Below are 27,406 nucleotides of genomic sequence, written 5' to 3'. Positions count from 1 at the left end.
CGACTGATGCAGAGGCCTCGCTGTCAGGGAGACAAAGTGGAACCGCTCAAGTGCATCATTGATTTTTAATAAAAGCAGGTAACACTCTGGAAATCCAGCACTCAGCCCTGTTTTCTCGTCCCTCGTCGCCCCATCTCCCCCAGCCCCAGCTCGCTCTACCCGATGGCACTGCCCTGGGGCCGGGGATTCAGCACAGACCCTGCTCCCACAGGATTGTCCCATGCCGGACCGCTGCCTGCCCGGTTCTCCTCTGCCGATCCCTGATTGATGGTTGCATCGAGGGATTTGCATCGACCCTGCAGGAGCCGTAGCAGGCGCTGCCCGCAGCGGTGCTCGCTGTTGGACATTGTCTCCACACGGTCACTTTGCCAGAGATGGGTGCTCTGCTCCGCCACGGTGACTGAACCCCGCCAGCGGGGCCCTCGCATTTAACGCCGGCAGTTGCACCAGCGAGGAGAAACGGGCAGATGCGGGGAAGCCCAGGCTGTGGGACAGGCAGAGGGGACGGGTCAGAGCTTATGTGCACACCCAGGGACAGGAGCTGTGGGAAGGCAGGGCTGGCCCCGCTCTCCCGCAGGAAAGCTCGGTGTACGGCAGCGCTTGCACCTCTCCCCCGGCGTGTCACGATGATTGAGTGCAGGATGCAGGCACCGTAATGGTTTCATCAACTTAGCTACTTTTTATGAGAAATTTGTTCCAATACCTTCCCTTTCCCCGGCTGCTGTCACCTTAACAGATGCCAGACCAGCAAGAATAATAATCCTGGCAGGAAACTTTGAACTGGAGCGAGCGGCGTCCCGGGGAGGGGGGCACGAGGTGGGAGAAAACTCATTTTTGCAGGAGCTCAGGACCACTCAGAGCTGCCCCAGCCTGACACTGCCGGTGTTGGAAGATTTGCTTGCGCCCTACTCTTCCTCCCTGGGGGGAAATTGCCTCATGCAGATGTGCCGTAGTGCTGGTGAAACACAGCTTTAGACAGGAGCCCTTCAGCCCCAGCCCCATCCATCCTACCTCCCTGCCAGCTCGACCAGTCCTCCACCCCAGTAAGGACCTACAATGCGCCTCCTCCCTCCCCAACACGATTCCCACACCTATTTCTGTCCCTGACACCTCTCGCCCTCCCCTGCCACTCTGCCCGCTCCCCCAGCCCCGGGCGCCCCACACGCGATGCTGCCGAATAGCTCGGTGCCGGCTGGTGAAGCATCCGTCCTCCCGCTCCCCTCGCCCACGCTCTGCTCGGGTGCTGAGCTATGCCCCCGAGCACCCTGCCACTCACTCCTTCCACCCACAGCCTTCCCAATTAACTCCAGCACCCGCCTGCTGCCTCCTGTCTGCTCCAGCCAGGCAACAGCCCGCTGCAGCTGGGGGTCTCAGGAGATGCACGCGGAGCCCCGGTGAGGTTTGAGCCTGTCTTCAGCAGCGATAAACTGTACTAGGGGTTAGGTACAGCTACAGGGTCTTCCATCCAGCTACACCCAATGCTCTGCCAGGGAGTGGGCACCAGGGCTGCTCGCCCAGCACTGGCAGCCCCACAGTGACGGACGGCACAGCATCACCGCATGTGCAGCGCAGCATGGGAATGCCTCCACCAGCCGGGTCTCCCCTTCTTCCCCTTCCCCAGTCTAGGAAAGGTTTTACACTAACAATGAGCTAAAGCAAACGGTGCCTGAGCAGCCTGCGGGCGACCCTGCCCATTAGCAGGATAGACCCCGGATTTACCACTCACCCCAAGGGCTGCGAGAAGGGCTGCAAAGAGCCTCGGGAGTCCAGGACTGCATCCCTTGGTCCCGTGGCAGAACCAAGGCGAGGGCAGGGAGACAGGGCAGCACAGGCTCCGGCAGCTGGCACAGCCCGTGCCCTGGCAGCAAACGGGCTGCAGGCAGGCAATGGCGAGGGCAGAGCCCACAGGACACGCAGTCCCTTCCAAGAAGATGTAACCCAGCGAGCAGTGGGACAGTCCCCACCGAGGTAACATTTCCATTGCCCAGTCCCTGGCAGCTGCTTTAAGCTGAGGCTGCCCCAGCCCTTGCCTCCCCGGGGTCCCCCAGGTTCCTGCCAGTGTCTCCTCCCTTTTCTTTTCTTTCCAAATCACAGTGCCAGTCTCGCCACATGCCAGGAGCCACAACACCAGCACGGTCCCTCTAACAGTGCCTGCGAGATCCCCATCGCCCACCTGCACCGCTCCTGCCTTCCTGTCGGTCTGCCAAGGCCACGGTGGGTGCAGTGGACCCACAACACCCTTTGGCACCTCTAGTAACAAGTAAAAAATTATTACTGTGCTTGCAGACGCTGACCAGCCATGTCCGGGTACGCTGGCTCACACACAGCCGCATGCTGCCCTGGCTGAGCAGAGCCACTGCCACGCTGCTATCCTGCATTACTTTGCCGTGGCATTTAGAAGACTTTTCCTTCCCTTTGGGAAATGAAAATCTAAGAAGCTTCATCAATCTAACCAAGGGGGCAGAGATCCTTTCCCCAGCAGGCCAAACCAAACATTTGGCACTCAGTAACAAATTGCAGCCACGTGCAAACCACATCCCCACCTTGCACAGAAGAGCCTGATCCAAGCCCCGCCTGCCTGGGCAGCTGAGCAGAAGCTCCCTCCAGCCCTCCGGCCTCCCTTTGCTCCCCCAGCACTTGCAAGCTGCAGACGGGTACAAGTCGGCTCTGCAATAGCTGTCCCTTTCGATGTATGTCCGCATCTGCCTGCGCAACAAGCAGCCCAGCACCGCATCTCCTGGATGGACAGGAGCCACATCTGCCCACAAAACAGCTACAGAGGCAGCGCGGCTAGGAGAACCGGCACAGGCAAGGAGCCGGTGCCAGGCAGAACAGACACAGATGTGGTGGAAGGGAAAAAGCCAGATTTTATCGCGCCCCACGTCCTGCTGCCAGATCCCCCCGGCCACCACTTGGCAAGATCAGACACAGCCAGCCTGCTTGGTGATCCATCGCACCCTCGGCTCACCGCCGGTCCGCTCCAGGAGCACATCCCATGCCCAGCCTGTAACATGCCCAGCCGGCAAGTGCAAGGGGACAGGGCGAGCAGGAGGCAGCGGCACAGTGCCACCGCAGGCTGCACCGCGGCACGGGTGGGTGGGCAGCCATGGGGCAGCACGGTCACCTCCTGCCGCTCACGGCCAGGCAGGGACGGGCAGGTCTGCAGGTTCCAGGGACACCCCGGACCGTGCCGGGGGATCCAATCCCTGCGCCGAGTCCCTGGGCATCAATGACAGCCGGAGCAGGCGGAGGAAGCGGGACAGGCAGGAGAGGCAAGCAGGGCAGCTTCCCCCAAGCGCGGCAAAGCACCGGGAGCTAATCTGGGGATTCCCAAGGCTGCGAGTGCCAGACCTGCCCTCGTGCCTGCCTTCTCCTGCGAGGAGCTGCTGCTTTGATATGAGTCATCGCTGGAAGACGAATTCTATTTAAAGGACGTTATTCGTAGAAAATTGAGTTTTAATAACAGGGCATCAAACGAGGAGAAAATACCAAACTTCCAAGCGGAGCTAAGTTTCCGTATGTTAATTTATACAGCACATTCACTGCTTGAAGGAATAAAAATCATGCAAAGAGCTCCTCTCTCTGACAAAGCAGCAAAGGGAGCCCTTTCCTGCTCCCTGCTCCTGTCACACCAGAGCATCTCCCGGCCACGGAGAGCAGGAGTTGGGGCCAGCCTCCCCAGCCCTGGTGACTGCCGCCGGCAATGCCAGGGGAGCGAAGGCTTTGGGCTCATGAGCCGCTCCGCACCACTGCCGCGCTCCCAAGAGCCTTCGGGCTTAGTTTAGCCTGCTGGTGGGAGGGCGGGAGGAGACAGCGCTGAGCTCACTTTAAAAATAGATCAAACCCTCTGCTACAGAGCCATTTTATTAGAGCGGCACAAGCTGTCGGGCTGGTGACACCTATGCGAACACTCGGGTAAGTTTTCCCAGATGAATTTGAAAAGCAAGTGAGGGAAGAACGACAAAGACAGCAAAGCAGACTTGTTTTCCAACAAAAAGAAAAAGAAGGAGGGGAGAAGCCTGCCCACACCCACAGCCCCTCGCCCCATCCCCAGCCCACATCTCCTGTGCAGCACTGGGCGCTCTGGGACCAGCTCTGCAGCGAGGTCCGAACTCACTCACACCAGGGTGAGGCTCTGGCTCATCCCAAAGCTGCCTGCTGCCTGCCAGCTCCTCTGCCCGCTGCCCACCGGCTCCTCTGCCCGACACGGTGGCTTCCGTGCCCCCCACCTCACCACGCACCATGCCCGGCATTTAAAGGGGAGAGAGAAGTGCCTTCAGGTTTCCCGGTGCTGCAGCAGAGCAGCGGCTGAGCCTCACCCCTGGCTGGTCCAGCTGCCCCGGAGCCTTTCCTGAGCCGATCCCAAACTCCAGCAGCGCCGCGTGGCAGCCACGGCTCAGGGACGCTGCCAGGTCCCAAACCTGACGAGAACATGGACAAACAAAGCAAACCAAATTCCACGGCTCTGAACTTAGACCAGAGCTCCCCAGTTTGCCAGGCTGCTGGATGCGGCCACGGGAACCGTGGGGTCCTGGGGCGCACACCCGCTCCCGGGGGCTGCGCCGGTGCAGCCCCCAGCCCGCTCGCCGTCACCAGCCCCGCTGGGCTGCTGCAGCCGGAGAAGCACCTGGCGATGGCAGCTGATAAACCTTTCCAGCCTGGCCCTCAGTCAATCCATCACCTGATTTATTTGACTGCCCTCAGCCTCTCCTCCCCTGCCAGCACACGGCTCTGCCTCCGAGGGGGAAACGACTGGGCCAGAGGCCAGCTCTGGCAGAATTTAAAAAGTAATCAGTAACGGGGGTCACCTTTCCCCGGGTGCGGCTCGCTCCGCTGCCACGAACACTGGATATGGACACGGAAAAAAAGCCAAAAGGAGAGTGTGCCCAGCCGCTGGTCGGTATTGATGGGGGAGCGCACGGGCTAAAGCGGAGGCTTTTCCCTGCCCAGATGGTGGCACAGCCTGGCTGCTGACCGGCCTGGTGTCCGGGGACATGGTGGGCTGTGTGGGGAAGGAAATTGGAAAGGGAGATGGGGGAACGGAGCCTGCATCCCGAGCAGGATGGGCCGCTGGAAAATTGCTGCCAGTTCGCCCCTGCAGCCCCAGCAGCACCCGGAGATGCGGGACTGCTGCCTGTCCCGTTGGCAGAGCAGGGACCGCGCTTCGGCCAGCAGCAGGGAGATGCCGCAGGAGGCCCGGGCAGCAGAGGACACCGGGGCTCTCCAGGGACCCGAAACTCCACGGTGCCTCTCGTCGCCACACCAGCAACAGCGGGCACAGCTCTGCTCCCGCTCCCAGCGATGCCCTCGCCAGCACCATCCCCCGAAGAAGCTGCCCAGGAGGGGGGTCCCAGGGCTCAGCAAGGCTGAGGGGTTCAGATCATGCTGCAGGGGCTCTTCCCAGCTGGGCACACCAGAGGGAAACCCCAGACGCTGAACTGGAGGACCCGGCTCGCCTGCTGCTCCTGAGCCCAGCAAAGCCTCCCTGAGCTGGAGCAGCCGAGTGCCAAGGACAGGATTTATTTCAGCAGGGCTCCGCAGCTTGCAGCATCCAGCCCCGGCTCCCAGTATTCCCCTTTGTGCACACTACAATTGACTCATGTTTTTAAAAGGAAAATTGGGAGGGGGAGAGGGAAAGAAAAAATACAGAAATGCCTCAGAATCAAACCTCAGAGAAAGCGTGGGAGCTCTCTGGAGAGGAGGAAAGCACTTTCTATATAATTCACCTTTTGTCATTTAATCACCACCCCTCTTGCCGCTGGCAGCCGAGCGGTACAGCCGGGTAATGGCAGTGCACTGGGAAATCCACGGCGTGGCCTGGGGAACGCTTGCTCCCACCGGTGAGCAGGTTCCTGCCCTGAACACCAAGCTGCATCGGAAAACTTCCATCCCCTGGCCCAGTTTGCCAAGGAGACGAGCTGATTTCCTCTCCTCTGAAGCAGCTTACAAAGCAGCTGGCAGAACGCCAGGGTCTTTTTAGAGAAATGTTAATGATGCCCAGGGAAGAGCTAATCATGTGTCATGGAAACAACTTTGTGCCAGTCAAAGTGCTACACGGCCCCAGCCCCGTGTGGGGCGGCCAGGGGACACGGTGGCCGCAGGTGAGGGCAGGACTGGGGCTCCTCTCCGTGGTGGCACCGTGGGGATGCCACGGGTCAGCGATGTGTCCGGCGATGGCCCTATGCACAGGTTTAGCTCCTGCAGCTCCCAGGGACTGCTCCTGGTGACAGCGGCAGACCCCTCCTGGCCCCACCAGACCAAGGTGAGAGCATCGCCCGCTGCCGTCTGCCTCGGCCGGTGGGACCCGGTGAGCACCGGGGGATGGAGCAGCTGGTCCAGCCCGGCGCGGTCGGGGACACAACCGAACGGTCCCAAGAGCCTCCCAGCTCTCTCCCGCAGCCGGGGGCAGGCAGCAACTGCCTCCTCTCCCAGGGGATATCACCCAAATTGTGGATATCGCAACAAACAGACAGAAGAGGGGAGCAGGATGGTCAGCAGGGTAACAGAAATAGCTGGGACACGCTACAGATGGGGAAGCTCTCCCAGGAAGGACAAAACCCAAAGGATCCGGCAGGGAATGTCACGTGCTGCTGAGCAGGGAAAGGGCAAGAGCCGGGGGGGAGCTGCCCCCCGCCTGCACCGGTGACCAGCACCTCTGCCCAGCCACGGCACCCAGCACCCAGCACCTCGTCGGCTCCCCAAAGCCTCACATCGCCTTCTGGGTGCCCCCGCGCCGCACGGGCACACTGCGGGGAGCAGAGCACCCACCTGCCAGATCCCCCCGGGGACCGTCTTGTCATTGGGCACAATTCAATGGAAAAAAGCTCAGGTTTCTCTTTTCCCCCCTCTTTTCCAGCACATTTTCAAGCTGACCTGACCTCTAGGAAATAACAAACTCCATCTACTTGGGGACCTCCGTGGCATGGTCTCGCTCCTGGCATCTTGCCTCAACCCATGTGCACGTGCCAACGGGACACCCCGAGCCTGGCTGAGGAAGCCTGTCCCGGATGAGCAAAGGGATTCTGGGGGAATCGCTAATTCCTCCAGGCCAGCCTCGCCTGGCGCTGTGACTCACTGCTCTTTCTGAGAGGGATCAGCAACGACACAGTAACATTTTGCAAACCACATATCTGAGATTTTCAGCATTTTTCGTCCATTTGTCTTTCAGCTTCTCCCCTGATGGGTGCACGACTTCCAGCAGGAATCTTTTCATGCCTTTATGGCACTTTGCAGCTTACAATAAAGGGCATCGTCTGCACCTCTCTGGCAGCCTGACATCTCCAGGCACGGTGTGGGGCTTCCACAGACCGTCCTCCTGCCACGCGAAGGGCCTGGCACAGACACAGAACAGGAGGAATGGCTGCAGAAAACAACCTTGGCTCAGATGGCCACGTGTTGAGTCAGTCTAAGTAACACAATAGCAAACAAAAATATATCTGTATGTTGGGGCTAGCTCCAAGAGTAAAGACAAGAGGACCTAAGAGGCCGCAGCCTTCAGCTGTAAGGCCAGCAGAATTTTATTTAATGCAGGAGGAGTAAATAAAGTCTTCAGCAAGAGGAAGAAAGCTCCCAGAGAACAAACCCAGAACTGAGCGGATAAACAACCGAGCCAGCAGGACCTGAGCCGAGCGAAGGGAGCCTGCAAGGAACAGGGGAGAGGCAGCAGCAGCACAGAAAAGCTCGTGTGCCAGGCAGCACGGGGCAGAGCGAGGATTGCCGGGGGGCTGAACGAGATGCTGCGGCAAAATAGTAAAAGGTTCATTAGTTATGCAAATAAAAAGATAATACAGAAAAAAGTGAGGCTGCTACACAGCATGGATGAGTAGAGATAAAACTAACCTAGGTGTTGCCTGAAAACTGATTGAACAATTAGCTTCGGCTTTCAGGAGGGATGGTTATTAACACACTGACGTCTGCAGGCTGCTTTACAGAACAGAAATTGAAGCTACAGTCTCCAAAGCAGGAGCAAAACTCAAAACGTCCAATGAGTTCAAGTCAGAGGAAAGAGGAAACCTCCACCCCAGAAACCCTCCAGAACTGGCCCAACTCACAGCCCGACCACAGACGTGTCAAGCTGCAGTGAGCCACAGCACTGGAAAAGAGCAGCACAGAGCCAAGAAAGGAGCCAGGGGCAAGGAGAGACCCCCCAGACCTCCCCGACACACAGAACAGAAGCTCAATGAAAAACAAGGTGGAAATACATGACAAAGAGGTAAGATGTAACATTGCCTTACCAAAGGCAGCTCATGCCAGAACAAGTTGGTATCTTCCTTCAGGCAAGGGGAACGCGAGCGGCTTGGCCAGCAGCAGCACCCCAACGAGACGGGCTGGCGAGGGCCGGGGGAGGCATTTGCCGTGCAGGAGGAGAGGCTTCAGCCCGGGGGGGGCTGGCAGACCTCGAGACTGGAGCAACCAAACAGCACAAAGTTCAAAATGCTGAACATAAGGACTACGCGAGAATGTCTGCTCTAACCTGGAAAAACACACAGAGAAACATCTAGGTATATTACTCAGTTACAAGCTGACTATGAGTCACCAGCTCCTGTATCTGTGAAAAAAGCAAGTGTGTTTCTAGGCTGCCTGGCAAAGAGATTTCCAGGAGAAAGCAGGCAGCAGCCACGCCACTGGGCGATGCTCCACCGGGGCCGGATCCGTACCGCTGGGTGACCACGCGTGAGAGGGGCTGGGATGGAGGAGCAGGGCAGGGCTGCGCAGGGGATGGACCGCGGCTCTGGGGAGCCGACAGAAGGACAGAAGGACAGAGGAGCTCGTCCAAGCCCAGCCAAAGCTTCTTCTCTATAAATATGCGGGGAGTAGGCACTGGGGAGAGAGAGGCGCTGTTCGAGCTAAAGGACAATGTTGGCACAAGTATAAGCGGGTGTAAAAGGCTGCAAATAAAGGGAGGCAGGAGGGAAATCGGGAGGTTTCTGTGCACGAGGAGGGACAGGCGCTCGATCGGGTGAGAAAGGGGCTGCGGCTGGGACCGCCTGGACAGCAGGGACCAGGCTCAGGGGTCTGGGCCTCTTCCTAAACCATGCCTTTAAACTCCTTTTAAATGGAACTCGGATGTTCCACCATTTCCATGGCTGGAGCTGACGAGCCACATGCCACAGCTGGGCAGCCCTTTCTCCTGCAGAGCAGTGACTGCCCGCTGCGGGGAGCAGGCAGAGAACAGCGGGTTCACCCACGGACACCCCCGGCCACCACCGCACCAGAGCCCCTTCCCACCGCAGCCCTGGAAAACCGCGTGCCAGGCACCCCTGCTCCATGCGCTGTCCAGACTCCATGCAGAAATCTAGGCTGCTAATCAGATGGAAAGTCTCCATCCCATAATAAACAGAGTGTACTATTTATAAACCTGAAAACGTCTTTATTATTATTATTTTCCCCCAGAAAAAAAAATTTAAAAAACCCTTGCACAATACTGTTAAATACACCCCACCAAGGACTCGCAGGTCTGCGGCGCTGGTATCGCTTCCCCAGGCAGTGCCCAGTGGAACAGATGGCAGTGTGGGCGTTAGGTACCAGCCTCCTGGCAATCTGAACATCTGTTACCGTTAGAAAATGCTAATTGCCATCAATCAGGACAGCACCTACCCACATTTACATGCAAGCACAAAAAAATTACGTCTAAATTTCTCCGAGTACAACACTTGCTGCATGTTAAGTAACTGGAGCTGCTCAGATGCTGCAAGGCAGCCTGGCACCGGCGGCTGCGGGCGATGCACCACATCTGAGCACCCAGCAGCAGCCGGCCTTCCCCAGCAGCACCCGCAGCGCGATGGGCAGGGGACCCGGCAGGGTCCATCCCCTTCTCCCACCCTGCCCCATCCCCAGGGCAAAGCCCTCCGACCGCAGCCACCCCCGTCTCCGCAGGCAGCTCTCCTGCCCGGGAGCATTGCCACCGGCACGGGGCACCCCGGGGAGGACGGTCCCCATCCCCTCTGCAGAACACCGCAGGGTACACGCATCCTTCTCTTCTGCACAGTGCTCCCACCTCACCCGGACACGCAGTAGGAGCACTTTGCCCCCAGCTCGTTCCCTCCGGTGACTCCGGAGCAGCTTTGAGTCCTGCGCCCCGACCTGCTGCGCTCGCAGACCTGCGGGACCCCCGCACACCCTCCGCTGCTCCCCTCTGCCCTGCTGCATTCCCACATCCCAGCTCAGAGTGGCTGCCAGGCAGGAGCTGCCCGCTCCGCACAGCCCCTGGGCAGGGGCCAGCCAGGCCAGCAGCGTCTTGCTCCATGGGCCACCACGACGGACCGCTTGAATCCAGCTGGGAATTGCCCGGCCCTGGCTGTTCCCTGAGGTCCATCCTACAGGAAGGTGAGACATTCTCCATCCCCAGAGAGCACAGGAACAGACAGGAATAGAAACAGCCCCACCATGGTTTATCAGCTTACATCCTACAGGAATTGTAGGGAAAGGTTTGGAGAAGCCCACGCTGATACTGCCGCGGGCAGCCTCCTCCAGACAGCCCCCATCAGCCCCGAGGGACACACGGCCCGGCCCCCCCTCACCCAGAGCCCCACCAGCCCACGGGCTCTGTAACAGCCGCTGGGCTGGGACGGTGCTTGAAGCATCTTCCCTTGGAAGCGAAGTGAGGCACCGAGCCACCGGCTGCTGAAGCAAGATGGCAATTCCCGTTTTGAAGGAGCAGAGGCGCAAATCTTGGATGGCAAACTCGGACGTAAAGTTGAAGCAGAGAAGCATGAAAACAAGAAACCTGGAGCATGGTGATCCCCGAGACACAGCTCCCTCCGCGGCAGTCCCAAGGGATGCTCTGACAGCCAGAGCCGGCATGCCGGCCGCGCTCCTCACCCCGAGGCGCTGCCGGGGCCCCCGCCGCCCTCGCAGCGGGGAGCTGCGCCTGAATGCAAATGATGCTCCGGGCTGGTGCCAAGATCTCCTTGTTCCTTCCTCAATTTAGGACACCTCTTGGTGCTGCAGCCTTCATGTAGCTGGTAGGTAGCTGCAAGGGGGTCAAAGGAGCATGCTAAGGCTCACCCAGGAGCGACTCTTCTTCGATGGCAAAGGCGACCCTCAAAGCGCTGTTTTACCCACACTTAGCTCTTTTCTCTTAGGACTGCAGTCCTAGATTGTAGCTGTGAGACAAACTTCATATCGCAAAAGCCTTTCTGCCTGCTGCTCTCTCAGCCGTCTTCGGCTTCTGGCTCGCAGAGGCAGCGCTCAGGCAGCAGACGCAGCCCTTCGGACACTCCCCTGCCGATTTTGGGGGTCAGCAGTTCGGGGTACAGCCTGACCTCCCGGGCAGGGTGGGCAGCAGCTGAACAGCCCCAGCCCTGGGGGCAGGCGAGCTCTGCCCGCTGCCGCTCTGCCATGTCTGGGGCTGTGCCCCGAGTGGCGATGCCAGACCCAGCCCCCCGCCGCACCGGAGGCGGTGGGGGACAGTGAACCCCACACCGCGCTCCCGGGGAGCAGAAAGCCCCGCTTCCCACGGGGGTATGTCCCACCCCACGCTCCACCCTAACCCGCTGGGTTGGGGGGCTCGCCTCGCCGCTGCAGACCCGACCCAAGGCTGGGGCTGCGCAGCACAGCACCATCCGTCCCTGCCTTTCGGGCTCAACACCCCCAGCAGCCCCCAGTGCCCTTGCCGAGCGGCTCAGCCCTCACGGGCACGACCCGGCCTCCTCACCACCACGCACCCTCTTCCCAGAGGGCTCAGCACCGGCGGCAGCACTATCCTGCAGCACCCGCCACCAGCAGCGGCGGGGGTACTTCCCCCTCATGCTTGGCCCCAGCCACGCTGACTGCCGGCACCGCTGCCTTGGCTCTTGGAGAAAGCTCAGGCTCTTCCCAAAGAAGAGCAGGAGGAGCGATCTTGCTGCCGAGGCGAAGGAGAGGGGGGCACGGGATGGAGGAGCTGTCAGGGAGCGTCAGAAGAGCCTCACCAGACACGCCGCGCTCTTCCCACAGCCGAGGGGAGCGGGGGATCGTGGTGCAGATTTAATTTCCTTGCAGCCATTACGTCATGGTTTTCGGGCTTTGGCTCCATCCCCTGGTTCACCCCACATCCCTCCCCAGCCCTGGCTCCCTGACAAACTCCCACCGGCGCGAGCAGGTTGCAGCACCGCTGCTCGCTTCCTGCGGCTCCCACCATTACTCAGCAGCCGAGGGAATCGCTCAGAGCTACAAGGTCACTCAAAAACACCATCTGTCCAAGAACCGCTCCTCGCCCTGGAAAGAGCAGGAGAGAAATTATTCCAACACGCCGAAGGCCACCGTCCTCCCCTCCGCCGCCCCGGCTGCATGCCAGCATCTTGCGGCGCTCGCTCGGCCCCAGCTGCAGCAAGGGGGGGGGGGGGACCGCAGCACCCCCCGCCTGGGGAGACCCCCATCCCTCACACCAGCGAGGCGGCCCCTAGCTGGGGCTGGGGCAGCCTCCCACTCCGGGAGCAGAGAGCCTCCGCACTACGAGGGCACGCAAAGCCTCCGGGAACAGACGGAAAAACCTCCTGAAGCATCAGTCGCAGGGCCAGGGGTTTGGTGCCGAGGAGCATGGGGAGGCCACGGCTATAAGTACGACCGCCCCAGGCAGGCAAACACGCCGAGGCTGCCAAGATAAAATACATTCACCCAAGCCAACGAGCTGGCCGTGGGTCGCTGCCCGGAGAGCAGGCGAGGAAGGAGGAGCACACCCGGCAAGCGGCACGGGAACGGCACCCGGCCAGCCCCGCTCAGCCGCGCACCCCGTCGCCTGTGCCGGCCAGAGGCCACCGCCGCCTCCCCAGCCCCTGGCTGGCGGCCCCCTCCAATGCAACGAGGTGGGGTGCAACGGTGGGTGCAATGGTGGGGGTGAGACCTACCTTGCTGGGGGGGACAGGACACCAGCCGCGGGAGCCCCACGACAGCCCCCAGGAACTGCCTGCTCCAGGCCCCCTCCCTCCAGCGCTGCCCAGAGACTATTTATGGGGAGCTGAAGTCACCTGCGCTCGGGCTCTGAAGTCCCATTCGTCTCCGCTTGTGCTACTTCTCCTGCGCTTCAAAGTGTCACAACACGGGCGCTATCTTTATCGAGGCGGTTGTCCCCCACACGCTGTGTCCCAGATGCACTTTCGTAGCTGCTCGCAGCCAGGCGCTTTCCCAGCCCCGTTTTCTCGCCAGAAAAGGCACGGCGCGGCGCGGGGCTGCCAGCGACGGCTGGGCGCCGAGCGGAGGGACTCTGACTCACACCCAGCCCAGCCAATAAATAAATATTTGACTCGAGTTCATTTGCAAACTTAATAATGGGGAGCATGTCCAAGGCGCTCAAGCAGCGCTCGGAGGTGCGTCCCCCAGCTCGGGGCAGCGCGGCCGCCTCTGCCGCGGGGGCAGAAGCAGCGCCCGGCCGTTCCGCCCCAGCAGCAAGCATCCCAGCGGCTATCTTCCACGTTCACCCCCCAAGCCCCCGTGGCTCTATCCCACCTCTGCGAGACCCCCAGCCGCTGCACTGACGGCAGAGGCGGGCACCGGCCCTGGGGCTGCACCGCAGCGGGGTCGCCCGCCGGCTGCCCGCACCGCGGTGGCCCTGGGACCCCGTGCCGGCCCCCAGCACCTGCGGGCTGGTCCTTGTGGTCCCACAGCAAGCCCCACTGTGCGTGAGATCCTTTCCATATGGGAGCAGCCAGCGGAGCTGCCAGCTTCCAACTCCAGCGCTTGCCGCTACATCTGGAAACTCTTCTCACCCTTAATTGTTCTTAATGCTTTAACACGCGGAGTGACTAATAAGACACTAATTGGGCGGCGTTAGCAGTGAGAGACAGAGTGGGGAGCGCGGCTGGCAGTGCCCTCTGTGCCGAGCCGGCGCTCTCCCGGCCACTTAGCTGCCGGTGTGCTGCAAGTATCATAAATCACTACAAACCCAAGCACTTTTCCCTTCTCGGCCTTTCCCAGAGCGGTGGGAAACCCGCCTCCAGCAGCCGGGAGAGCAAAGAGCTGCAGATTTTAGCTCACGGCCACCTGCGCCCCGGGAGCAACGGAAGAGGGGACACAGGGCCTTCCCTGGCAGGGACGTCTCCCACAGACCTTCCCCCCCCCCCGAGCAGAAAGGCACCCGGTGGCCCCCCAAACCGCCCCATCGCTCCCCTCTGGCACGGAGCCCAGGGCTGCCGAGTCCTCACACCGCCGCTGCTGCCGGCATCACCTGCCTGCGGCTCGCGTGCCGGGCACCGCCGGGACGGGATCCCACTTGACATTGCTCATGTCGAGCCGATGCGAGAAGACAAGTGATGAACGGCCACGGGGAACGCACCCGCTCTTGGGTGATTTATGGCAGCGGCTGCTGCTGCCGGCGAGCTGGGGCAGAGGACGTCTGCATTTGGGATGCTCCCGCGCCCCGGAGAGCTGTGGGGTGACGGTTCCCCACCGCCACGGCTGCCCGGTCCTGGGGGCCAACCCCCCGGGGAGCTCCCGCGGGGCTGCCAGCCCTGCCTGTGCGTCTGCCGGCAGCACTGCGCTCGCTGGAGCTGCTCGACAGCGGGAAATAGGCACAAATCTTGTTACACACTGGCTAAGCCTCCCTGGGCATGTTTTCTATAAATCTCCTGGAATTTATTATATGATAACTAGCCTGGAAAAGCTAAATTAAATCCACAGCCAAGAAACTGACTTTCAAGTGTGACCTAATTTACTTGCTTGGAGGGGAGGGAGGGAGCGGGGATCCCGGTGCCAGTCGTTCCCGGGATGACCTCCCTGTGCAGCCGCACACCCCCCGTCCTCCTCCTCGCCGTGACTTTGGGGACGGAGCTGCGCAGCCTTTCATGTCTGAGCGGATCTCGCACTCCCACTCGCTGGAACAAAAGCGCCTCGAGGGCTCCCCTGTCAGATGTTTCTCCATTGCTCATCTTCAAGCCTTCCTTTAAGGAGCGCTCTCCTCCCAGGGGGGCTCCGGTGGGTTTGGGGATGATGGGGAGAGTCGTCGCAGGGGCTCTGCATCAGCACGTTCCTCCGTGCTCCAGGCTGCTCCCTGCCATCCCAGCGAGCCTCATGCACGCCACCAGCACCCCCAATTGCCGTTCATGGCCGGCAACCCAAAGCCTTCATGCAAGGCCCCAGTGAGGGAGACGGCTCTCGGGGAGGGAGGTTTAAGGGCAAAGAAGAAAGCAGCAGGGAGAAAATCTGGCTGGGGAAGAGGCTCGGTGGCCTGAGCACAAGCAAGCCCACCTCTGCCCCGGTGCCCGGAGGGGGTCCCAGCAGCAGATGAAGCATATTCCCCAGGGACGGTCACCTCCCTCCCCTCGTGGGGGCACAACACACGCCACTGCTGGGGTAACAACCTGACTCCAAACCCCCACGAAAAGCAGCACAACCCCAGCCCCAAGACCTGTACGTTCCCCGGCGCACCACAAGGTCCCAGGAGAAAAACTCCCAGTGCTCCTGCTCCGGACGGGGCGCTCACGATGGGCGGGCTCCGGCACACCGCGGTGCTGCGGGGCAGCCTTACTCAGCTCCTCTTCCCACGACCAGCTCGGGGCGCAGCCCCACGCTTCCACCTCTGGCCAAGGCCAGGCAGGACCGCGCACCCTCCCGGTCCTGCCGGCCCTGCCCGCCCGCTGGGCTCACGTCTCTTTGCGGGAGCGGGTTGTGCAGGGCAGGAGCACGGCGCGGGCAGCGCAGGCTGGGTCCGCGGCAAGGGTGACGTGGGCAGAGCGGGACCGCGGTGCTCCGGCAGACCCGGGGGTGGGCTCGGGGCTGGCACGCGGGCGCGTGCTGTTGTTCTGGAACGGAGTGCACTGGCAGAGCGGCATGTGGGAAGCTTGCATAATAGTGCCAGCCCACACTACGCCTGCTCCTTCCCAGCATGATCAGCCCCTCGCTTTCATGAGCAATAACATCCACCCAAAGTTTTCTAAAAGACAAAAAAAAGCTTCAAGGTGATACACAGAGCTCAGCTGCCTTTGCTGCCTTCAAACTGATTAATGCAGCTGGGGAAATCCATCTGCACAGCCTCTTCGCAGAGGCGAGGCTTCTCTAATCCCCAGCTCGGGATGACCTCTGCCCCAGCCGAGGGACAAGGATGCTCAAAATCTCGCTCCCTATTTGATGATTTCCAAGCATGCACTTGGGACCGGGGCAGAGCAGAGGTGCTGCCGTGCAGCGAGCAGCGCTGCAAGGCAGGGACGCATGGCTCCCCAGCGCTGGGACCCCTGCGGCGGGCTGAGCTGGCCGGCGATGCACGGCTCTGCCGGCACCCGCTCCCACCCAGGTGCTCCCCTCTGCTCACGCCAGCCGGGAGAAGAGCGGTCCCGGCTCTGGGCATCCCCCAGAAGCAGCAGCCGGCAGGGCAGCGTGCCGGCAGATGCGTGCAGTGGTAGACGGCACCACGTGGCCTGTCCCCAAGCAGTACCCAGTCCCCCGCCGTCGCATTGAAAGCGTGGCTGCAACAGCACTGCCGCAGCCCCTCCAACAGCCGCCTGCGCCCTCGGGTACTCGCAATGCTGGGAAGAAACAGGAACGATGGTTCGTCTGGAGGAGAAAGTCACACTGCCTTTGCTAAGTTTAAATTTTAACTACTTCTTAAGCTGGTGCAAGCTCCCAGTGCAGGCTGGTGTCAGCACGATGCAGGGTTTTAGTCCGTGTAACGTGAACTGACAGGGACGAGTTCAAACGAGAACAAACAGAAGCCACGCACGCAGCCGCGGTGGGTTTTTGTGGCACGGTCTGTGCCAAGAGCTGGGTCTCGGCAGGTCCAGCCGGGCTGTGATGCACAGGGCTGCGTGTGCATCGTGCTCACACGCTCCCTTGCCCGTGCAGGGGGACCACTGAGGTCCTGCACCCTCCAGGACCCCTGAGCTTCTGCAGCGAGTGGGAGGGAGATGGCCGGGACCGATCCCCGCAGAGCAGCAGGGAGCCCAGCCCGTGGGGCAGGACCAGATCCTCCCCCCACCCCATCCCATGAGGACTGTGGCTTCTCCCCGCGACGCTCCCCTTCACCAGGTCGTCTCACGAGAGCCTGGACCTTGGGCATTTGTGCCACCACGGGTGGGCGAGGGATCTGTACCCAGTGCTGGTGCAAAGCACACGAGGGGCTGAATCGCGGGCTGCTGCCCCAGGCACGGCCCGTGGGAAGCAGCAGCTTCATCCTCAACCAAGAACTGTCTCCACGCTCCCCCCTACCTGGGCTGCTCGGTGGGAGCGACGTACCTGGAGGCCAAGAGCAGGTACCTCGTGCTGCGGTCGCAGGCGGGAGCTCACGCTCGCGTTTGCCCCTCGGAGCCGTCAGGAAGAGCCGTCGAGGTCTCACGGCAGCAGCTTCTCAGCCTGAAAGAGAGAGGGAGAGGCTCCAGTTCCGTCCCTGTGTAGGCATCGCTGCTAATAACGGAGGAGGACGCCGCAGAGCTCGGCGCCTCTGAACGCCACAGCTTCCAGAGACTCGCACGCCACTTGTCCGACTCTTTTAACAGCACAATTATCTCACGGCTAGAGAGCAGCTTTGGAGCGTGGCTCGGCTGCCCGGCACGCACAGAGGCAGCCCGACAGGCAGGGCCCTGCCCACGGGCAAAGCCCCCCGGGGAGGGGGAAGCGTGTCCGGCCCTGGGGAACGGGGCTTGGCTGCAAGGGGTGCACAGCGGGTCCCCAGTGCGGGGGTCCCCAGTGCGGGGGTCCCCAGTGGGACCGTGTCCCAGTCTCTGCACTGATGCAGGATGCTGAGGCTGGTCCTGCCTCCCCAGGGAGCACAAGCCCTGGCCTCAACGAACAGCACAGGGTGGACACAAGGAAAGGCAAAGGCTTCTTCCTAAGAGAAAAAATACCCCCTGACCCACCCGACCCCCCCCAAAGGCTCCTCAGAGGCAGCCCGCAGTCCCACGTCACTCTCAGCAGGTCTGGTTTGTTTTTCCCCGACCCAGGTTGAACGGGAGATAATTTAACAGCTTGTCCCCCATTGTAATGGGACTTTTTTCCCTGCTCCCCCCTGGGCAGCCCATCTATCACGGCGCCGAGCGGCGACGTCCACCCCGTGACCTCCGCCAGGCAGCCCCCCCGCCCGCCGTGAGTTATGACGCCTGCACCGCGCGGCGGGACGGGCTCGGCGCGCCGGCTCCGCGCTGGGAGCTGAGATTTATCCCCTCGGCGGAATAGGGGGCAGAGGCCGGGAGATAAGTCACAGCAAAGCTGCAGGAGCGTCTCTCAAGGTCCTCCAAGGTTGGCTCATTAAAAAGCAAGGAGAAGAGAAAAGGAAAAAAAAATGCCCGCAGTGGTGTGGCTCACGAATCACCCTCCTGCCTTCAAATCAGCCAAAACCAAGGGGAACGTGGAAAGGGAGCCAGGAGCCCCCAGGCTGGCTCTGCAGCAATCCCCAGGAGAGGCTGCTAGCCCGGGCTGTGCGAAGCCACCAGCATCCCCTAAACATCCATCCCAGCAGCATCCCAATAAATGAAGCAGCACAGCACCCAGACGGGGATGCCACCCCCCAGTGGTGCAGCAGCATGGCAGCCCTGGGGAAGGGGCAGGAGAGCCAGCAAGCAGCCGACAGGCAGCCCATAGATGCTCTCAGATGCTGGCCAGGGGAGGACACGGAGGAAGATAGGCAGAGGGATCCCGAGCACAGGCACAGAACTGCCCCTGTGGCTCCCCGGCCTCCTGGGGTAGGAAATGGCCAGGGCTGCCGGGTGGGCATGCTCCCACGGCTGTCTCCCTTGATGCAGAAAGCAGGCAGGCGCACGGCCCAAGTCTCAACACTCAGGACATGCCCTTGGCCCCACATCACCGTCCTTTCCCAGCCCTGTGGTGACACCCATCTCCTGCCTTCAGGCTCCAGCATCCCCAGCCACCGAGCAGGGACGGGCACCTCCGGGGCACGCGTCCCTCCGGCCCCAGGAGCAGCCTGGAGCACGCAGACACGCTGGGACCCGTGCCAGCAGTCACCCGGCTCTGGGGTGCAGCCGTCGGGCTCTGACGCAAAACCCAGGCACGCCAAGCACGCTGCTGGGAGCAGGCACCATCCCCGTGACAGGAACCCATCACCACTTTTGGGAAGAGACGACAGAAAACCCCCAGAGAAACGGTGAACAGCAGAGGAACTCCCCAGCCTCCCCAAACTTGCTGGAATTCCCCTTCTGCCTCATTAGTCCTGCTCATTAGGCTCTGCTCCCGATTAGCTCACAGAGCTACAGCACAGCTCAGCACAACTTCATGCTCCCCACCCCCTCCATCCCAGTCCCCTTTAATATCGGTCTGTCACAGCCTGATCCCCGAACCCCCCCGGCGCAGGAGCCCCTTTGCTGTCCTCTCCTGTCCCACCGTTGCAGCCCCTCTTCTCTTTGCCTTGGGTTATGTGTGTTTTATCAGGAACTGCAGGGGAGCTGGGGGTTCAGCAGGGATTCGGCCTTCCTGGCTCCTGAGGGACTTTTTAATCACGCACACATCTCCCCTCCGCTCCCCCGACACAGCCCCCACCCTGCTCACCGGCACGAGCCGTATTCAAGCCGGCGAGGGAGCTGGGCGTCAGGGCTGGGAAGAACACAAGGATCATCTCCTCTGAGCTCCTGCACCACACAGGGCAAAGAATTTCACCCAGAAATCCCTGCAGGAAACAACAACTCCTGCCTGAGCCCAGCTTTGCTCTCAAATCACTTCCCCTGGGGCTTCGGCAACCAAGAGCCCTCCCCACCAAACCGCAGCCCAGCGCTGGGCAGCACTGGAGACAGCACCCCTGGGTCTCCTCCCCAACATCGTATTTCCAACACAAATTCATTTAGCTACAATTTCCATGCTTGCATCGCTGGGTTTACCCAAGACCAAAAAAAAACCCCATGCACATGCAGCGAGCTCAGGACACGATAAACGCAGGGAAAACCCAACAGCATCCCTAAAACAAGCTGAACACAGTAGTATTTTTTCAGCACCTTCTGTTTTCAAAAGCAAACCCATGTGTGTGCAGGGGGACGGGGCTGGCGTGTTCCCCGTCGGCAGCATGGGACCGGTGGGGACCCAGCAGCAACCTTTGCCCACCGGCAGCCAGCCCCGTTCCTGCAACATCCCCTCACACAGAGGGAAAGCGGTCCAGCCCCAGGAGGGATGTGAAAGCAGATTGCTGATCCCCACGGGGCATCTCCCCCAGGAGCCACCGGGCTTTTACTAGACAATAAAACATTGTGATTAGATCTACAAGCCAACCCCTGGAAGGCTAAGAGGTTTTATCAAAGACAGCAGCACCCCAGGGAGGAGATGGAAAAATAAGGGCAGCTGCCCGCAGCGTCCGCAATCCCAGGGCCAGCCCCGCAGCTGCTGCTGCTGCTGCGGGGGGGTGCAGGACCCGGGCTGCACCCACTCATTTTTGGGCAGCTGAGCCCCTGCCGCTGCCCCCACGGCAGGGACGCTCCCCGGAGGATGCTTGGCCCCGACCCCAGCCCAGCGCGGTCTGTCGTGGCAGTGGGGTGATGGAGAAATCCCCCTCATCGGGGCGGCGCTGGAGGGGACAGCCAGGGGAGGTGTGAAGGCGAGTACCCGCAGTGATTTTTCCCTTGGTTGCAGAGGAGGGGGAGAGCGGGGACTCTTTCAGCAGAAAACGCACTGAAGCAGCACTCCAAGCCTGTGCAGCCCGAGATACAGCTCCTGCTCCAGCCCAGATCAGGAGCTATTTCCCACTTATCAGTGCCGAGCCCGATATCTGTGCAGCAGAACACAGCGCTTGGTAATAGGATTTTGATGCTGAACAGAAGATGTTTTTTCCCCGAGTCTCACTTACGTCACACCTGGAGGTATCCATGGCCATAGAGGTGACACAGAGGAAGGCTAAAGAGTTTCAACTCTTGCGCTGAGGGAGCAGCTTCTCCTTTAGCTGCAAAACAGCAGAATTAAAGCAATCTAATATTAGCTGCTCGCTTCATGCCCCCAGTCCAGCACAGCCCTGCAGAGAGGAGGGAGAAGAGCACATCCCTGCTGCAGCAACCCCATGGCACCACTGACCCCACCGGCTGCAGCCCCTTGCTGGCAGGACCCCACTCCTGCCCCCAAACCCCAAACGGGAGCAGGCAGAGCCCTCTGGCCCCTGGGGCTGTGCTGGGGGCTGGAGCCAGCCTGGTCGCCCACGGCCGGGCTGGGGGGGGGGACCAGCACCCCGCGGGCATCACCCGCTCCCAGCGCTCCCCCGGCCCTGGGCTCCGCTGTCAGCTGCACCCCGCACCGCGGGGACCACCCACGCACAGCAGCAGCAGCAGCAGCACGCAGCCAGGCTCGGGTGGCAAAGCCGCGCTCGCAGCTGCCTCGGGGAAAGGGGAGGAAGGCTTGTCACCTCCCTGCCACCCTCCTCCCCGTCTGAGCGAGAGGAAGGTCCCACGCACCCCCGCTGCCGGAGCTGGGAAAGTCTCTGCCTGCCACAGACATAACCAAAGGGATGGGAACCACCCCCGCCAGGCGCGGGTGACATCTCACCCGTGGGAACGCTGCCGGCGCGGCGTCGGGGCTGTCACCGCCTCCCACGGCGCAAACCGGGCGGACGAAGGGCACTTGCAGAAAAGCACCGGGCTGGCAGCTCTGAGCACCCGCAAGCGGCGGCGGGGAGAGGAAAGTCCGGCCAAGGCCAGGCCACCCATCAGCGTGCCGCGGCTGGGCTCCGGCAGGCTCAGCCGGCCAGGCTGAGAGCACGCGCGCCGAGAGGTGCTCGCGGGGTGCGCGCTTACCGTGGGGTGCACCACAGCGCTCGAGAAGCCCGAAACAGGCCGCGAGCGGGTGCGGGCTGAGCGAGCCGGAAGGAAAGTGCTCATTAGGAGCAAAGCGGGGAGGCAACTCCAGGCGCTTGGGGAGCAGGATGTGTCCCTGCTCGTAGCATTTGCATTTTCCTAGCCCAGCTCCAGAGAACAGAATGTTATCACAGCCTTAGTTAGCAAAGAGCCCCGCGTACTAAAGGTGCATTGCTATTAGATAAAAGAGCCAGGAAAGAAGGGAGAGACAGGCAACGAACGGAAGGGGAAACCATCTTGAACAAAAGGATGGAGAAAAGAGGCCCGGAAAGTGCCACGGGGGACAGAGGGGATCCATCAGTCAGCCCCGGCCCCCCCCTGCCAGCCGGGAAGGCAGCCTGTGGGTCACGAACCCCTCCGGCTTCACAGCTCTACAGTCCTGCAATTTTGTTTTCAATTTTGCAGTTAGGAACATCCCCCTCTACCTTTTTATCTGTCCCCTGATGCTCCGAGGCAGCGCGGTGGCTGTGAGCGGCCGGGATGCTTCACCACCCACCTCCAGCGGCAGGAGCCGGGGGTGAGGCAGGGCTGCGGGTGCCTGCTCCCCCGGGACAGCCCTGGGAACCCCGGGGGCTGGGGCACGACTCCCACCGAGCCCCAGAACCATTTTGCAGATGCCCTCTGGCACGGGCAGTGGTGACAGCCCCCAGCGTCAGGGGTCCCGCACCGCCACAGCGAGCGGCCCCGGCCCCGGCGGTGATGGCCAGCGGCTCACCCGCACCCAGCGAAGCGGGTGCCCATGCCAGCCCCTCTCCGGCTCACCCGAGGAGTGCCCCGATGCCATGGGGAGGGAAACACGGCACCGTGCCGGCGAGGCAAAGCAGCGGTATGGCCGAGCCGCCGCGGACCCCGTCCCACATGGACAGCGCGCGGGCAGCACGGGCAGCACGTGCTGGGGAGTCGGGGCAGTGCGAGCGCGGGCAGCGCCTGCTGCCGGGGGGGGACAGGGATGCCAGGACGACGGTTGCAGTCTGTTTTTCTGCACAAGTGCATTAAGTATTCTGCACAGCACTTTTGCTGTAAATCACTTCCTATTCAGGCTCACTGCGGAGGGTCTCTGAAGGTCGATTTTCCATGGTTATGACAACAAAAACTAAAATTGGGTCAAACCTGAAAGGTATTATCTTCCTCCAAGCTGCTAAATGCACAATAGTAATGAGGTTGGTTAAGCAATTCACCCACAGACTGCATTATTTGCTCTGAAGATGTATTAACCAGTTAAATGAGCGTGATAAGGCAGCTCTGCTTATTTCTCCCACCAGCCGCACAGAAGATCTGAGGTTCTGGGTCTCCGTATCCCAGCTAATAACCGAGACCGCAGACACGCCGACAAAGGCGGCCGGCGCCGCGCTGCTCCGGGCCAGGCTCTGCCCAGCCTGACCCGTGGGAACACAAAGGGAACTTTAAAGGCATCCAGCAGCTGAGAGCCATTTGAAAAAATAATTATACTTCCTCCCTCCCCTTTCTCTTTCTTCTTCTTAAACGCTCTCCCCCATCCCACCTCCTGATGAAAGAGCATGAACCCGCTGGCTGCCCTGGCAGAGGCAGGTTTTAGCAGCAGCCCTGCTCCAGGACAGGGATTTATCCCTGGCAAATGCACAGCTGACCTGGCTTCTCAGCAGGTACTCCTGCTGCTGCCGGGATGCGGGACCAGGGGGTCAAAACCCACAAAAGCCACGTGCCCATCTCAGGGTGCTGCTCCTCACGTGCATCGGAGGATGTCTTGCAGCCGGTACCCGATGGATGCTGGAAGCCACCCGTGCCCATGCCAGAGCTCTCCACACCCACTGCGGTGGGTAAGGGGCAGCTGGGCAGGGGCTGCCCAGGGCAACCACCTCAGGACCCTCCACCCCAATGGGGCAGTGGTGGCAGTTGTGGGACACAAAGAACATTTGTTTTTACAGGATTTCTGCTGGTTTTCCTAATACAAACACCCATTAATGTAAATATAACTGATGTAAACAAGCACGACCCTAAAATCCATGTGCAGCTGTATGTAGCGGGGGAGAAGGAGGGAGGGAGGGAGGGGAAACACTTTAATTAATCCCTAAAACGAATGAGATGGAAAACCGCAAACTGCACAGAAAGCATCTGGTACTGCTGCAGAAAGAGACTCCCCAGGACGCAGGGTCATGCTCTGCCGCGTAACACTGCCGGTGCCACCAGGTCCCACTCCGGCCACCCCACGGCACCAGCCCACCGGTGGGAAAGCCGTGCCACATCCACGCCACCCGGGGAGGGGAGACTGCGGTGGTGCCGGTCCCACGTGCTGCAGCCCCGAAGCCCCGAGCTGGGCGCATCGCAGTCCTGCCTGCCCGGCTGCTGGCTCCCCAGCTCAGCTCTGCTCCAGTGGCAGGCTGATGGGATGATGTCTCAGTCCTCCTGTCCATCTCCAGGCAGGCAGGAGGGGTCACCCAGCTCTCCTGGAGCTGGGTACCCCCAGCCCATGGCCTCGTGGTCCTGCCAGGGCAACCACCGGGTGCGATTTCAAGGAGTTTGTACAAGAAGGGGCTCAGTGGAGCTCAGGCTCTCATGGGCCGTGGGAGCCAAACCCTCCCACCCCACCGCCAGGCTGGTTTTCACAGCACGGTGCCTGAACAGCCGCTAAGGGCAGCTCTCAGGGTAGGCGGCGGGTAGGAGGGCAGAGAACAAAAAACTGCTGGGTGCTGCAGGGTGACAGCCGTGCCCCTCATGAGCTGCCTGGATCCACTCCAGCACAAGGAGGGTTTTCGGGGCGCCGAGGAGGCATGCCCGCAGGAACTCCGCAAGCAGCCTGCCCCATCAGAGGATGACAGACCACGGGAGGTGGCAGGAGGCTTCCACCTCCCGCAAGAGGGACCCAGCCACCAGCCAGGGAGCACGCGGAGGAAGCACGGAGAAAGCCTCGGTGTGTCTCCCGGTGATCCAGCTGGTGCTTTGCCAGGAGGAAGTAGCTGCATGGAGAAACGCCAGCACTTTCTAGCACACAGGGATGAAGGTATCCTGAAGTGGGATCCTCATCGACAGAAGCTCGGGGACCAACACTACGACCTCCACGAGCCACCTCCCGCATGACTGAAATCAGATGCAAAATGGTACCTGAGGAACAAGGGGGAGAGAGACCACAGAGCAGATCCAAGGAGCTCTAAGAAGGGAGGAAAAGGGCTGTTCCGTGAGGCTGGTGGGGATCAATCAGAGAGGGATCAGCAGATCTGCACCGTGTAACGGGACAGCCATGGTCCACACGACAAGCTCCTCCAGGCCTTCCTCACATGCAGCTCATTGGGAGTGGCTGTTTGAAGCCAAAGACAAAGAAAGTTGGATAAACATGGAAAGACAACTCCTGCGCTCCTGCCCTTTTAAGGCCTGCAACTCCGGACCGCACACGGGATCTCCTGCTGAGTGCAGAGCAGCGAGACCGAGCCCGACTTGGAGCATCACCTCCACCGCTCGGAACAGGGGCTGCGCCAGGGCTCTGCAGCACAAGGCGAGTGGGGACATGTGGGTCCCACAGCCATGCAAGGAGAGCCAGTCTAGTGCACCGGTGCCAGGGCCCCTGGCAGAGGGTAGAAGGTACCACAGCACCAAAATGCCACCGCATAGAGGATCCAAGATGCAAGTGAGAGGAGACCTGTCTTGCCTCCACTGGGCTCTGGACAGGCATCACCCGAAGAGAGCTGTGGGCAGCGTCAGCTGGCTTCACTGCCCACGATAGCGCCTGCCCAGTGGGGCAAGAAGGAAGAAGGAGAGACCACACTTGAGGCTGGTAAGAAACTGAAAGGGCAGCAAGGACCTGAGCCAGCCCCTCAGCAAACCCACCGCTTCACCCTCTCCCGCAGAGACCCCCTGGCCCTTGGTCCTCACACCAAGGGCTGGGACCACACCGCACTGCCGTCCTGGTGGGGCGAGGCAGGAGGACCCGAGCTCTGCCAGCATTGCCCTCCACAGCACGAGCAGAGGCAGGTTAGCATGCAGCGTGGCATCGCTCTCCGCCCTGAACGCGCTGAGCCCCTGTGAGTCACGTGAGGTCCCTGCGATCACTCCCAATTCCAGCAGCCTGCCCATCTGCGGAGCCATGCCTGCACCCCTGCCTGCACACACACACCGGGCTCTCAAGGTGACACTCAGCTACCCAGTGATGTGTTCATCAGGTCCATCCCACTCCCCCTCTCATTACTGGACCTTAAACCCCTTCCCTTGCCATCAGCCACTCACTGGCCATTTCTTAGAGAAGCTGGAAACCCCATGGGGCTGGGCGTCTGGGAACGGGGGAATCCCTCATTCTGGCTCGACATGGACTCCTGACCCACAGGACAGCCACGCTCAGCCCCGGCACGCCGGCAGCTCCGACTGCACTCGTGCTCCATCCTGCGCCTGTGGCAGCCCAGGACAGGACTGCAGTCCAGCTGCTCTGGGCCAGCAAGATCCTGAGGGACCATCCTTGACTCCAAACCTGGGGAGCAAATGCATGACGTGGCTCCTCTCGGAGCAACACTGATCACCAGCGCTGCTCCTCCACCAGCACTGCTCCTCTCCGGGTTCACCTGCCAGCTGCGGCCCCAACGCAGCACGCGTCAGCTGCGCCGGCAGAACGCGGGCGCATCGCCGGCTCCGGTGCCCACCTCTGCCATGGCGGTGGAAGGCCAGCCCGCCCGGCACAGCGCTCTGCTCTGGGAAGCGCCAGCCCCTTTTTCCTTACCTTGGCACGGCGTTCATGCTGCCGAGGCTCCTTGGTGGCAAAGCCTCTGCGACGGGCGGGATGACGGCACACCCCAGTACCCGCCCAAGCGCCGGTGCCGGCGCCGCACAGAGCTCCGCACCTCACCAGCCTTCCCGGCCACCACGCGGGCGTGCAGCATCCAGCGCTGCCTTTGGAGCCGGCTGCCGCAGCGCACGCGTCCTCCCCCCTGCCCTTTCCAACACCGCCGGTGATGGGAGGGAGTTAGAAATGCCAGGAGAAGCATTCCTCATTTTGAGAAGCCGGATCATCTGAAGACTGGCAACAGCCCAGAGCCCGGCAAGACAAGCCCCAGATTTATGACCAGGATGGACTAAGAGACAGAAGAGCTTTAGCGAACCTGGTTAAGACCCCATGGGAAAGCGACAGTGAGCGATCTGAGTGACCTGGCAACTCCACCTCTCTGTGGGGAAAACAAAAGCGACACAAGAAAGGAGCCCGGCAGCCCCAGGGACCAAGGGGAGGGGGCTGCCAAGGGACGGGGTGCCCCGGGCCAACAGGACACGCACCAGGACAGCACGCCCCGCTCCGGGAGCGGGGACCAGGCAGATGCTGGGACAGCAAAGCATCGCTGCTGGAGCACCCCGCGCTGCCTGCGGCACTGATCCAGCCTCCCCCCCGCTCCTCCTCCTCCTCCAGGGCTTCTTCCTCTCCTTCCCCTCTTTGTCATTCCTCTCAGCTCACGCCTCTTCTCTGCTCTCCTTCAGCTGCTCGCAGCAATAATCCAGGGCACTAACGCCCCGGCAGATTGCTCAGTGCCGCTCCCCGGCTGCTGCTGACCAGGGTTTTAATGACGCCCCCGGCCGCGGCAGGGGCTGATCCCCACCTCCGCCGGCTGCCAGCGAGGCTCTCCCCGCCATTCCTCCTCCGCAAAACACTCGCACCTAACGAGGCCCCGGGCTCACTGCAGGGATGAGCGAGGAGCATCCACCACCTCCAGGCTCAGTGGGGGCTCAGCCCGGGATCTGCTCTCGCCTCCCGCCCAGGCTCTCAGCCGCCCCGGGGGACT

At 61.4% G+C, this 27,406-nt stretch overlaps 2 protein-coding genes across 12 annotated transcripts in view; one reads left to right on the top strand and one right to left on the bottom strand.

The window, feature by feature from the left end:
- Positions 1-27,406, bottom strand: part of RBFOX3 (RNA binding fox-1 homolog 3) — a 190,354-nt gene that overhangs the window by 86,976 nt on the left and 75,972 nt on the right. For 8 of the 11 annotated variants that reach the window (XM_049811889.1, XM_049811893.1, XM_049811891.1 and 5 more), the window contains exon 2: positions 17,143-17,259. The exons of 2 other annotated variants lie outside the window; for them this stretch is intronic. The gene's annotated coding sequence lies outside the window, so the exon portion shown is untranslated. Of the gene's footprint in view, positions 1-17,115; positions 17,260-27,406 lie in introns of all 11 variants that reach the window. One more of the 11 variants, XM_049811897.1, reaches the window with a different exon arrangement.
- Positions 1-27,406, top strand: part of LOC126043458 (uncharacterized) — a 237,956-nt gene that overhangs the window by 136,765 nt on the left and 73,785 nt on the right. The window lies entirely within an intron of this gene.

Source organism: Accipiter gentilis, chromosome 10 (assembly GCF_929443795.1).
Source record: "Accipiter gentilis chromosome 10, bAccGen1.1, whole genome shotgun sequence".
NCBI lineage: Eukaryota > Metazoa > Chordata > Aves > Accipitriformes > Accipitridae > Astur > Astur gentilis.
The sequence above is the reverse complement of the archived record's forward strand: the minus strand, read 5'-3'. Positions and strand labels throughout refer to the sequence as shown.